The sequence below is a fragment of the Phalacrocorax aristotelis genome, chromosome 1 (genome assembly GCF_949628215.1).
Source record: "Phalacrocorax aristotelis chromosome 1, bGulAri2.1, whole genome shotgun sequence".
In the NCBI taxonomy this organism is placed as follows: Eukaryota; Metazoa; Chordata; class Aves; order Suliformes; family Phalacrocoracidae; genus Phalacrocorax; species Phalacrocorax aristotelis.
The window spans coordinates 97231132-97244002 of record NC_134276.1 but is presented as its reverse complement, the minus strand read 5'-3'; the positions used below and the strand labels follow the sequence as shown (position 1 = coordinate 97244002).

The 12871-nt window shown below is 42.1% G+C and overlaps 1 long non-coding RNA gene across 1 annotated transcript in view; it reads left to right on the top strand.

The window, feature by feature from the left end:
• The window catches only part of LOC142059703 (uncharacterized), a 184125-nt gene that overhangs the window by 118218 nt on the left and 53036 nt on the right, over positions 1–12871 (top strand). The window lies entirely within an intron of this gene.

Here is a 12871-nt window from a genome sequence, read left to right as displayed (position 1 = left end):
AGGGGTTGTGCTCTGCCAAACAGCAGGATTTTTAAGTGGGTCCCAAATCGACGAGAAAATAATTCTCTGTTTCTATGGTGCCATAGGTCATCAGTAAAATAGGAAATTGTTGTGTTCTTCAATACTGCAAAATTGCTGCCTTTGCTCTTCTTAGAACATTAGATTATTTTAACAATAGACTAGATTTTTTTTTTCAAATGTATTAAAAACTCACCTCAAAAACATATTTTTGCAAGGGATTTTATAGAATTTGGCTTCTGAATTACATACAAGATGCTGCATACTAACTGTGCTGGTAGTTAATTCAGATTTAGTAACTAGAGTGTGATTTTGCCAGTTAGCTCCCTTTAGGGTCAGGCTGGGGCACTCTGAAATATTATGGCCATAGAGACAATTTCATCATACAGAGGTAGGTACCTCTCTGATCTATGTAGTTGTATTTGTACTGATATCCCTAACAGTGAAATAACTGGCAGCTTTAACCACTGCATACGATGGACAAAAGTCAGCATTAGTAGCATTGAGTTCCAGGAATAAATCTGTATTGCTGCCATAAATTAAATGAATGATTAGCAACAGAAAAATGCTATTTCCTCTGCCAGCTTCTGGAGATTTTATTATTCTCTCACAGGATAAGAAGATACTATGTTCCTTATTTCAGAGAGAAAAGAAATGTTTTTATGTGTGAGATGTCCTCACTTCTCAGGCAGAAGGTATCACAGGTTAAAGTACCTAAACACTAAGGAAAATGACAGCTCTCCCCTTTCATTTTGCCCTCAGAGAAACCAAAATTTTGGCCAGCTACTGGTATTTTGTAGGAATTATGCCTGCTCAGTTATTTATTTTTATATTGCTGCAACTTTTTATCCTGATTCCTGCAGAAATGAGGCTTATGCAATCCTGCTGCATACGCTTGTATTTCCGTCACTTCCACACCCCCAAAATCTTTTGAACCTATTGACAAATTTCAACCAATTGATCTCTCAAAGAAAATCAAGTTCATACAAGCTTTGCGGAAATAACCTGCCAGGTAGTGCTCTCACAGAGGGGTAGGCTGCAGTGCAAACAGGCCCTATTTCAGACAGTGTAGAACCCACTTATAAGAAAGTGTTTATTTATAAACGCCTGCCCATGGGGAGCATTTCAGAGAAAGTTTGTTCCTTCTTTGATCTGAAGTCTGTTGAGTCTGAAGCTTAGGTCTTTCACGAGCCAGGCTCCATAGGACTGATCTCCACAGCACGTGGGGATACTGCTTTGCAGTAATGATTTACCACCTTAACTGCATTTAAAGCAAATGTTTTTAAAAAACACTTAATTTTCCATCTCTTTTCCCTTTTTTTTTTTTTGGTGAAGGACCAACAACTGCCCAATAGCCTCTCTCTTAAGACCAAGACTTTATGTTGTCCATCACCCTAGAAGTCAACTCTTGACCTTTATCACTGTCACTTTTCCCCATGGATTCTCTGAGTTTAAAGTTACAGAATTGCCGAAACAGATAACAGAGTGCAGAAGGCTGAAAAGTGGCTAGGATGAACCTCCAGGGACAAAGTTTATCTGTTGGAGCATTTCCTGTGTGTACTTTGAAACCTCTCAATTTAACTTGATCAAAGCATGAGCCGACAGGTTTGAGCTCCCTACTGAACAAACAAATTTACTGCTTATCATTGTTGCCACCTCAGTCTTTAATTTACTTTACTTAGTAAGCCAGTACATGTTAAATGAACAACCAGGTTATTACAAATGCTAGCTTCTGATCTCAGAAATAGGCTACAGTTTGCCTGACATTAAATTACACAGCACATCACAGACCCTCTCCTTCCCCAGGATCCCCATGTAAAAGGAAGCTTAAGCCATATATAGCCAGCGCGGGCAACAGTGACCTCTTTGGGACCACTATATCCATCAACATCTGTTGGGTTTTTTTAATATCTTGGGCTTCCTCATTTCTTTTTCATTAACTTCCATAGGACATATGTGGACTGAGAAAATAAATGGTGGTGTTTTCAAAATGCATTAGTTAAGTCACATTAACACATTTCAAAGCACAGTTTAGTGCATATGGTTTAACAGATCATTTTAAAGATCAGGGGTTTTGTCAACAGTAGTAACTAATACTTTCTAAATGTTCTGGTAGCTGGGAATTTTTTTTTTTTCATGAAAAGAGTATTTAGTTAAGTTAATAATAACAATAGTAAAGATTATTGTAAGGTGTTGCATAAAAGGAGCATGGGCAGACAGCCTGGCTTGTAGAAGATAATGAGGTACAGTGGCTGCATGTCTGTTCTTAAACCAAAATAATTTGGCGAGTGTTTTTAAACCGTGTCTAAAATATTTTAATCGTTTTCCACTTACTTAAAACTACTGACCCATATTTTCCAGCTTATGTGGCCTTCCTTATTCTTAGGGAAATTGAGTCCAAAACTTTTTATTTCCTTGGTAACTGTTGTTCATCAATAGCATGTCCCCCGGAATGAGATAGAGTGTAGTACTTGAGGTGAGGCTGCTTCTCTTTCAGCAGGCACCTGCAAGGGCAGGGACGAGTGCCACGCATTTGGTGACATTTGTCTTCGGTTCTTGAATGTTCTTTCTGTGTGACTGCAGAACCCATGAACTAAGAAGTTGCTCCTGTCCCTCCAACGTGTATATTTCTGGGTCCATAATGCAATCATTGAAATATCCTGGGTTAGAGAAAATAACCGGTCAATAAACCAGCTTCCCAAACCAGCCTTCTTCTCAGCACAACACTAAAAGGGATCTTCACTTGATGTAGGTAGATACAGATATAAACTACTCTTCAGCGCTCCAAACTGTGGTTGCCTTTGTTGACTGGCAGGTTTTTTTCCTTCTTTGAAGCAAAAATAACTTCTTCCAACATCCTGCAAGTTCAGATATTAACCATAATCATTTTTTATTCTACTTCTGTGCCATCACTTACTGAAAATGTAAAATGCTTAGACAATGTAAGTTTTGATGGAAATTTTCTAAAAAAGTGCAGTGACACGTCTCCTCTTAGAATTAATGGGACATGCATGACGCTTTCCTGCACAGCTTCGTAAATGTCACTCAGAGACTTCAGAGCATCTATGTAAGAAATGACAGGAAAGCCAGCCACATATGGCACTGTGTGCTGCCACAGATCAACCTCCACACGCAATTCAACTAATAAATGTATTGTGTAACTTTCCCATCGTAACCACAGAATAAGGATAGTCGAGTTCAGGGTTTTGTGAAGCCTGCAGATAATATCTTGGTTTTGCTGGCTTGTAAAACTATTTCAAATCCACAAAATTCCTTCACAATTTGGATTTGCATAGATTATTTTCTTCTGATGGTATTAACTTTAACAAGTTAGATGACTTATTTTTCTGCCTAAATGAAGGCTGTGCCAGATGTAGAAAACTCCTTGCTTGAAAGATGAGTTAACACAAATGGATGTCCTGCATTTTTTGATTAGCTGTGATGAATTAACTGTCATTATTGAGATAATCTAAGATTTATAATTTTGCCACCCTGCTTTTAAATTTGTCAAAGGAAACCTTAGTGTAACTGCTTCTGCCATTTTCAAGAATAATTTAGACAACAGAGCTGGGTGGGAAATGCTCCCATGCTGTTCTGGGATGAAGCAGATCTCTAGAAGTATTCTCCAAATAGGGAAAAGAGCAGCTTTGTTCTGGGCTAGGTGGTAGCCTGGTGCTTGTGCTTCACACTGGGACTACTGGAGAAATACTTTTAAACCCTTCTTTGGCTTGAGCTGGATTTCTCATGTGCCAGGAGGGATTCCCCTGACACCAGTCCATCAGCTGCTCTGTGATGGGTCTCCTTAAATATCACTGGCCATACAAGTTGCTTGTGCTTCTCAAGAGATGTTGTCTGTGCGGGTGTGGGTTTGGGCACTCCTCTGGGACGGGGACACTTAGATGCATGCTTTTCCTCCAAGTGCTTTTTATTTATAAAAGTGGAAACTACTCCAGTGAGTGGAATTGGATAAGACGCCTTCTCCTTTCCAACAAATGATGCTGGTCAGGAGCACACCTAGACCTGAAACTGAAACCCCTAGTCCAACTCTGGCACAGTAGATATGTTGGCTCCTGGAGCAACAGAAGCTGTTATTTTTACTGAAAATTTCACTTTAACAGCTATATTTCGCTAAGAACCTCTGTTTTTAACAAGTCAGTGTTTTGTAACGAAATTTATTTTGTAGACATTTCCGTAGCAGGTCTAGAGAATAGGAGGTAGAAGGACCAGTTCCTTGGACTGCTCTGCGGACTTCGACCTTCTCATTTAGTCTTCATCCCTGTGGCTCCTCTTCTCAGGCCAGCTGCTCTTGGCACAAATAATCACAGAAGATCACAGCTGACGCTGTCTGGAGCACGCTGCTAATTGCTGCAAATGCACTTTCAGGTATTCCTGGCTGTGCTGAAACAGCCAAATCATTCAAGGTCCTTAAATGAGTAGGGCTATGTGGAGGGCAGCAGTCCAGAAGTGATGTATCCTACATGGGGAGCCCTTACACTGTGGGGATTTTTCAAAGCAGAATGGCAACAAAATGTTTTAAATCCCCCCATAAATGAGTGGCCATCGGCTGCTCAGTTGTGGTGGAAATCCTGTCTCGATGGCAGTCTGGTAGATGGCTGGGAAGTAGAGAAACCCTGCAGATCCTTGGCTGCTAAGGGAGTGGGAGCCAAGATTTGGGGGCCTTCCATGCTCCTCAGTCCTCCTCTGCTGGATAGATATTACTTACACTTTTCTAGACAGTTTTATGGGTAGGTAGAGACAAAAGGGAAAACAGATGAGGAAAAAAATCTAGCTATTTCCGTGATAAGGCCACCTGCTAATTTCTTCTCAGGATGGTGGCCTCATTGTGGGTACTGCTCTTCTTTTCCTCTACAGACAGCCAATGTTTTAGATGTCTGCAATTTTCTAATGATGAGTTATATTAAATTCAGACACCAGTTTTAGTTTTAGAAAAATTAATCTTTGCAAAGCATCTATGTCAGGAAAACTGCTGTCCATTAGTAGGAAATTATTCAGAAAAAGGAAGACGATTTGCTTATTTATGTAAGAAACTGCTGTATAATTAAGTACAGATATAGGTCAGTAAAATAAGTTCTTTGATCTATTGCTACAAGGAATCAGTGTAAATACGTTTCCTGATAAGAGTTGCTACTGCGTAATTGCATTTTACAAACTGCGTAGTGTGCTATTACTCAGGAAATGTGTTTACTGATATGCATATCTCCACTCAGCCTCATGGCTGAAAGGTTTGCTTTTTCTGATATTTATAGTTCTTGCACATTTTCAAATAAGGCGATTGAACTTGTGAAGGGATGGAAGGGAGTATAAATAAGGAAAATTGATTCTAGAGCATACAAAACCACTATTGAAATAGAGACCAGTTGATTGTTTTTAAACAAATGTAGGTTAGTAGCATTTGAGATTAAACTGCAAGACAAATATTAAGAGAGATTAATTTATGCTGTCAACTCTGACTGTGCAGGACTTCATCCTTTTGTTAGAATAAATGTGAGTATGACTCGATCACAGCTGTAAAAAGGCTTGCTCTTCATGGAGGTTCGTCCTACGTTAGGGAGAATAATACTCACTGTAGAAACTGAGTCCCTGCAGAGCTTGCACAAGAGCTGCTAACTGAATGCCAGTGGTATTGAATGCTCACTAGTTGCTCACCTAAGGATTGACTTGTCCTGGGCTTTAGCAGGATTGCTGAAATAGGAAGATGGGAATCAACATAGTGTTGTTATAACTCCAGCCATGATTCCCTATTTACTAGGGATGCTGCCATAATAATGAAGGGTATCTGGGTAATTCTTTTCAGATTTGGGTTTTAATCCCTGTGAATCTACCCAAGCAACGTCTACTGGATAGACATTGTTCAGGTAGGCAGGACTGAGCTCATTAAACATTGTCTCAGCATGAAAATATGTATATCAGTGTCCAGGTTTAAGTGAAGCCTCATAATATTTTAATCTGGGGGATATGAAAAGACAATTGTCTAGTTAAAAACAAGAGGTGCAGAAAAGTGGTTGCATTTGTACTACTTTGTTTTGCAGAGCACGTTGTTGAACTATCAGAAGCAGAAAACTGCTGTAGGATGGGAAGGGAGCCCTCGCAGAGCAGGAGTGCATCTCTGCACTCTAGTTACAGAGCCTGTGATTTGACTAGTTGTGGGCTGCTGAAAAATCCCACTCTGCCGAGGCATGGTGTTCATAACAGGGTAAACAGCCCCTTTCAGTCTGGAGTAGGACATTCACTCTTCTCGTGGTCTGTAGTAGGCAACAGAGGAAAAAGCAGTGGGTCGTTCCTGAGAGAGAGGATGTGGTTCTGGGTTTGTGGCAAGGGTGGGAGGCAATTCCCGCATCCTGCCTTATCTTTGGGTTCTGGAGCCAAGTATGTTGTTCTGCACATCATGTTTTCGTTGATAGAAAAAACTATTTGTACAGCTCTCTTCTCTGCAACAATTTCAGGACGAGGCCTTCCTGGGGGAGCCTAGGGAAAGCCCTTGCTTTTTCTTATGGGAGTTACAACATGCAGGCACATGCAGGGCAGCCTGAAACCAAAATGAAATTGAAACCTGATTTTTCTTTGCCTGGTTGCTTTGGAGGAGCAGTGGGTGCCATTGTCATGTCCTCCATGCTCAATTTATGCAGAAAGAGGTGCTGCGTGTGGTTGGAGCCCTGCTTTGGGAGTCCAACAGAGGCCCCAGTGCTGCCTTAGGGAGTAGTCATGGTCTAAAAGTCCAGTGGGCTTGGGCTGAGTCAGAGCTATGGTGCTCACTGTACAAGTGGCACCATTTCTTTTTAGTAATGATTGGTGCAATAGTCTGTGGTTTACATGCAAGTCAACTACAGAGAAGAAAAAAAAAGGTTAGGAATAAGAAGGGCTTCCATCTTGATCTTCTTGCTTTTACTGGAATGGAGTAGGGTGCTTTAACAGGGTGGTAGGGTGCCCCTCTGATGACTGAAAACTCCATAGGAGGCAACATACACCAGGGGATGATCATGCTTTGGTTTGGGATTTAGGTGAGCCTTGTGCTTTTCCATGACTTTACTGCTCCTAACCTCTCTCCTCAAGGTATCTCCTTTCACTTCTCTGGAAAGCAGTACCCTTGTGTGAGTGTGAAATGGGGACAGTAATACTTGCCTTCCTTCCTAACTCACTTTGGGATCTACCAGTGGAAAGCATTTGGTGGGACAGTCTACGTGTCTGATGGTGGTTCAGGTTATGCTCAGTTTCTACAAAGCATCTTTTTTTACTTTTTAAAATACCTTAGAATATTGAATAGGACAGGGGGAAAGAAACCTATAAAAGAGTGCACTAAGAATATATTTTAAGCAGATGCCAGGAAACAACAATGTTCAGGTTGCACACAGAGTCTGAATTTGGCTTCTTTATGACAGTACAGTCTCTAATTACATGAGCAAATATCATTTTTTAAGTCATATGATATAAAAATATGGACTATTTAAAACCTTAGACAAACATGGAAGCTCCACCAATTACGTTACACTTATGCTGCTTTATTGTCAGAGTGGTCTACTTTATTTTTATTGTCTTGTGGGCATGACACTCATTTTCTACAAGAGTTCATTGTCAGTTCAGAGGGTCTGCAAGTGAGTGCAAATGTTCCTGACTGCAGTGTTTTTCTGAATAGGGATAGATGCAAAAAGATGTTGAAATGCTTTCCTGACTCAGGTCCATGAAGATTGCTAGCAGGGGTCTTAGCTGGAGAGCAGAGACCGTTGGCAAGGAGGAGGATGTCCCCTTGCTTATTGGAGGAGCAGGGCTTATCTTTTTCAGATCTCTGAAGAGAAATCTGAAAAAGGGGAGTAGTCTGTCCCAGACAGAAAATTGGTTTCCTGATCTATGTGAGGCGTCTAATCTCAGCCATCCTACTTAGAGAAGAAAAACTGGAAGAAAAGCCTCAGATACTACAAGATAAGACAACAGTTTCAGCTATTGATTAGGTACCTGAAAAGCACAAAAAGAAATTAGGCATCTACTACAGACAGCTGCATCAGACTTCTCCTCCCTCTCCTCCCCAGCGGTATTAGATGGAGGAATTCTTCCTTCTGCATGAGCAGTTTTTCCAGTACTTAAAGGCATTAATGAAGGCTGAGGCCTTTAAGTCCTCTGTTCCTAATGGACTGTATGAACTCAGTCGCATAGTTTTAGTTCCCTAAATTTCAATTTATTCATCTGTAAGGCAGCCTTCTGTATTATATACCTCACATAGCTTCATGAAGACAGACTTTATGTAAAGCCAACAAAGGAACTGCTGGGAAAAATGGTGGTACAATCATGACGTATTATAGTTATTATCAGTTACCATTAAAAGAATTGTACTTTAGCTTGTGAGAAAGGGAAGAACGAAAGATGCTCATTAGCAGCTTCCTTCCTCAGGCTATGAGCTTCCACGGCCTCCTCTCTGATAAGCATGTACACAGCTGCAGTCCCACGGCAGCCTAAGCTGATGTAACAGCTCTGCTGCAGTGCGGTCCCACCGTCTGTCCCTCTCCCACAATCCCACTCCACCCCCTGCATTGGCTCAGATGTTCTCTGCTCCTTCGCAGAGCCATTTTGAGGTGTTAACCTGAAAAAAAGCCTACCTGTTACTTTTTTTGTGTGTGGGGATAGTTTCTGCTGAGGAGTGCTGTGAAGCATGGCGGACACTGGCAGAGGGGCCCTGGAGGTGCTGCAGGAGAGGGGCAGAGCGCAGAGCAGCACAGGTGGCTGTGGTGGACAGCAGCCACTCTGACAGGCTGCCAGGGAGCCACAGCCCTCCCCTCCATGCTAGAGTTTTCTTGTGTGGTGAGAGCTGCTGCTGAGTCTTTCTGGCTTACCATACTGCCCCACAAAAATGAGTGTTACCCCAGCTGATGGGGAAGTGCCAGGGTGAAGAGGAGTCATGGGGAAAGAGGAGGAGTGAGGATGCTTAAAGATGGGACTACAGTCAAGAACAAGTTCAAAAGAGAGAAATAAGAGTCATTATAGAGAAAATGTTGGCTCATGGCTCAGTGGCTCTCAAAAAGTTGACCAGACTGGGACTATTAGAAGTCTAGCTAACAGTCTGAAAATACTGCTTTCCCATAGTAGAAGGTGCCTGGTTTGCTCATCTCTTAAACTGCAGGGAGTTTTGGTTCCTCCTCCCTGCCTCAGAAGGAATGAAGTAGAATTAAAAAAGGTTCAGAGAAGGGTGGCAAGGATGAGCAAAGGTAGAGAGCACGTCCTCTATAGGGAGAAGCTGAATAGAATAATCCCCTTTGAGTTTGGGAAAGAGAGACCTGGCAAGGGCAGAGAGGGGCTGCTGGTTAGCAGTGCTTCATGGGACAATGAATGACATGGTGAGTGAATAAGAAGAAAGTGAAAAGAAAGCAGTGTTTCACTATTTTGTGCTAAAAAAGGTGGTGAACAACCTGCAAAGTTATAAAGACAGAACAATTTAGGCTGAAAGGGACCCCTGAAGGTAATCTGGTTCAACCCTGTCTCCAAGCAGGGCCAGCTGAGTGTTGTCTGATTTTGAATACCTCCGAGGATGCAGATCCTACCACCTCTCTGAGCAACCTGTTCCAGTTATCAGACAAAAGATTTGAAGAAAATGAAGGAAGTGTTTTATGCATTGTATGACCACTGAATATGTTTAACTCATTACTTAGGATGATATGGGGTGGAAAGTCTGAATTTTTTCATAAAATGACAAAAATCCTAGAAGAAAAGCACTTCCAGAGCTATTAAAACTGTGAGCACAACATCTGGCTTGAGAACCCGGTAAGCATCAGACTGAGGGAACGTGGGAACATACTGTGGGGAGAATCACCACAGTTTACTTGCCCTCTTCTCCCCCAAGGCACCTACTGTTGACTACTGTCAGAGGTGAAGTACTGGCTTTGAGAGGCCTTTGGTCCACCCAGCATGATGGTCTTTGGACTGGTAACACATCAAGTAGGGTGAAAATGCATTGGAGCTCTTAATGCTGTCCTCAGTTTCACAGAAGGACAGCTGCCCGTGCAGGTTCAGACCTATTTCCATAAAGCATTAAAAGTTGGTTTCATAACACGTATTTTTCTGTCAAACTTTATGAGTAAAACAGTGCAGGAAGATGTCGTGACTAACGCGAAGCTTTTTATTCAGGCAGCAGATGAAGTGGGTTAGTTTTAGAAAGGAGTAGGAGTCAGAAGAACATTCAGCTTAAGCAGACAGACCAACCCCAGTTAAACTGAAGGGAAAAGCAGTGACACTGGGTGTTGTATATCTGATGTGAAAGACTAGGAATACAATACTGGATTTATCGTTCAGGTTATACATTATCCCAGAACACTGCGGTTTTATAGTGGTGACATCTGACCACTTGCTATCAAGGCATAACTTGAAAGTGCCGCATGATAGGAAAGCTGTTCCTTTCTTGTTGCAGTTATTTTTATTGACGAGCTTTCAGACACCATGAAAGAGTCCACTGGTACACAGCAGCAAAATACGATGCACAGCCAGTCAGAGTAAGATTGAAGGTATGAACAATAAAGCAAATTAATACCCTGCTGCCTCTCTGCACACATAGCTGCTTATTCAGCCTTCGAAAATAAGTAAATAAAATGCACAGGTGTTTGGGTTCAGAGATAAGATGATCGCATAGTACAGGGACATCTCCCATTTTTTGCATCCAATGTGCCACGTATTGTAGGAGAGGTGGATGTGGAGAAAGCTGCTTTCTGCAGCACGTAATCTGCAACATAACTCCCTCACACTCACGTCAGACCCCTCCTTTCCCACTCACGAATTGATACCCTCTTTGTTGCAGAAAAATTAATGGATTTCTTAGGAAAAAAAATACATTCAGAAGGAATGCAATGTTTTATTTATAGGTTAGTTGTTGTTTTTCTTCCTGTAAAGTGCTTTTACTTCTGGAGGCTGATTATTAAGGAGGGCAATGCTGTGATCACAGACTCTGGGCAAAGACTTTCTGGTGTCTTGCTTTCTCACTTTAATTTGTGCTGTTCCCCATGCAAAGCTCAGCTGCAAAGGGAAGCTCTGCGCCAGCCAGGGTGGAGGCCTGGGCTCAGGTTGGCACAGAGCAGGGCAGAGGGCTCAGCAGGCAGGTACTGGGCAGGGGATGAGTCCAGGGACCTGTGATGGGCACAGTGCCTGGATCTGCAGCTCCGGCTTGAGAGGTGTAGCCTACACAGGTGTGCTACGGCCAGGACCCAGTGGATGGCCAGGGCGACTGTGCTCAGCCAGGTGCCATCACAGCCACCGGCTACACCAGATCACGCAGTGTCTAAGCCTATTCACAAGAAAAAGGTACCCTCCTTTCCCCTCCCCACACACCTGGGGAAAGGAAGAAATCATACTGTGTGTCCGGTGGGGCTCTGTCTCAGATGAGTGAATCTGGAGCCAGTGCCTAGCCTGGTGATGGGGAAGAAAGAGCAAGCCTGCTACCCAAGCTGGCACATGGCAGGGATCGGGAGACCATTAACATGCACATTATTTTGTTTTTGCAGCACATATCTTACCAAGCTTTTTTTTTTTTTTTTTGAGATCTCAGTTAGAACAAGAGAAATGGCAAAGCTTTTAGTAAGATCAGTTTCTCTAATGACTCACCAAGTGCTACAAAGTCAAAACAGGTTGCTTGTGCTTGAAAGGTATAAAACAACAATGTCATTTTTATGGTTACTGTACAAAACACTGCATATATGCACACAAGGGAACATTTTAAAACCTCATATAGCTTTTTTTTTTCAGCTAGAGGCTCCTTTCTCCTGGTTTTTATTCATGTGTCATGCTTTGTATGAGGTATTATTGCTTTAGCAATTAAGCTAATTTCCTCGCTGCACTCTGCCAGTCAGGGTGTTGCTCTTTTGTATTCCTAAAAGAAAGGAGGAATTAAGTTGAGGTACCAGTGGCCCAAACCAGTTGCCTCTGCAGTCTACCAAAATTCTCCCATTGGTGTTAGCAGGGGCAGCTAGTTCCATGAGCACTGGGAAATGAGTATTAACTATGCCTCATGTCCAGAAAAGACCTACAAGCCCATCAACTTCTGTTACATAAAATTATTTTCAACAACAACAATACACCTACATTTCTGTAATGTCTTTCATTCCAAATGAAATTTCAGCACCATAGTGTTTCAGGAAAATGTGCATTTTTTTGTAGTTACACAAGATTTGACAAGAAAAATATCCCTTTCAGTGAAGTCTGACAGAAAAATGAAATTCCAAGGAAATAAAATATCTTGTAATGCAATTAGAGATTTTAACAAAAAACTTTTGAGAAAGATAAATACTCTCATTTCTTCAGAACAAGACAGCCATTTAGGATTTTCCAGTAGTTTCTCAATCTCTCCCCCCCCACCCCTTTTTTTTTTTTTAGGAACAGGAAGTATCCAGAAGTATTCAATCCCCTAGAGGATCTAAAAGAGTATAAATAGTAGCATGTGATATTTCCTTGGGTGGAGAATAATTCTTATACATCACATTCCTTTTGCAAGTTAGGGTATGCCTCTGCTACAGCGCTTGGGTAGGTCCCAGGATGGTTAATCTAGGCCAAGCTCCCACTTCCACAGCAGCACCTCTACCCAGGCCCCCACAGCTGGTGTGAAGCTTGCCCAGGCACTCTGGTGTGAGCTGCAGACAGAGGATGCTCTAGTCATTCCCAGACTGTTTCTGGAGCTGCCTGAAAAGGACTCTGAAGGGACCTTGTCTCATAGATCCCTTCAAGGAATAGCAGACATCCTTGGTTTGTCATTGTATAAAGGTACATTACAAAATTCCCGTTAGGACTCAGTGAGGGGTACCACATCCTCTGTAGCTGAAATGGCCTTTTTCCTCCTCTTCCTCCATGCTGGGGAGCTGTGCCAACCATT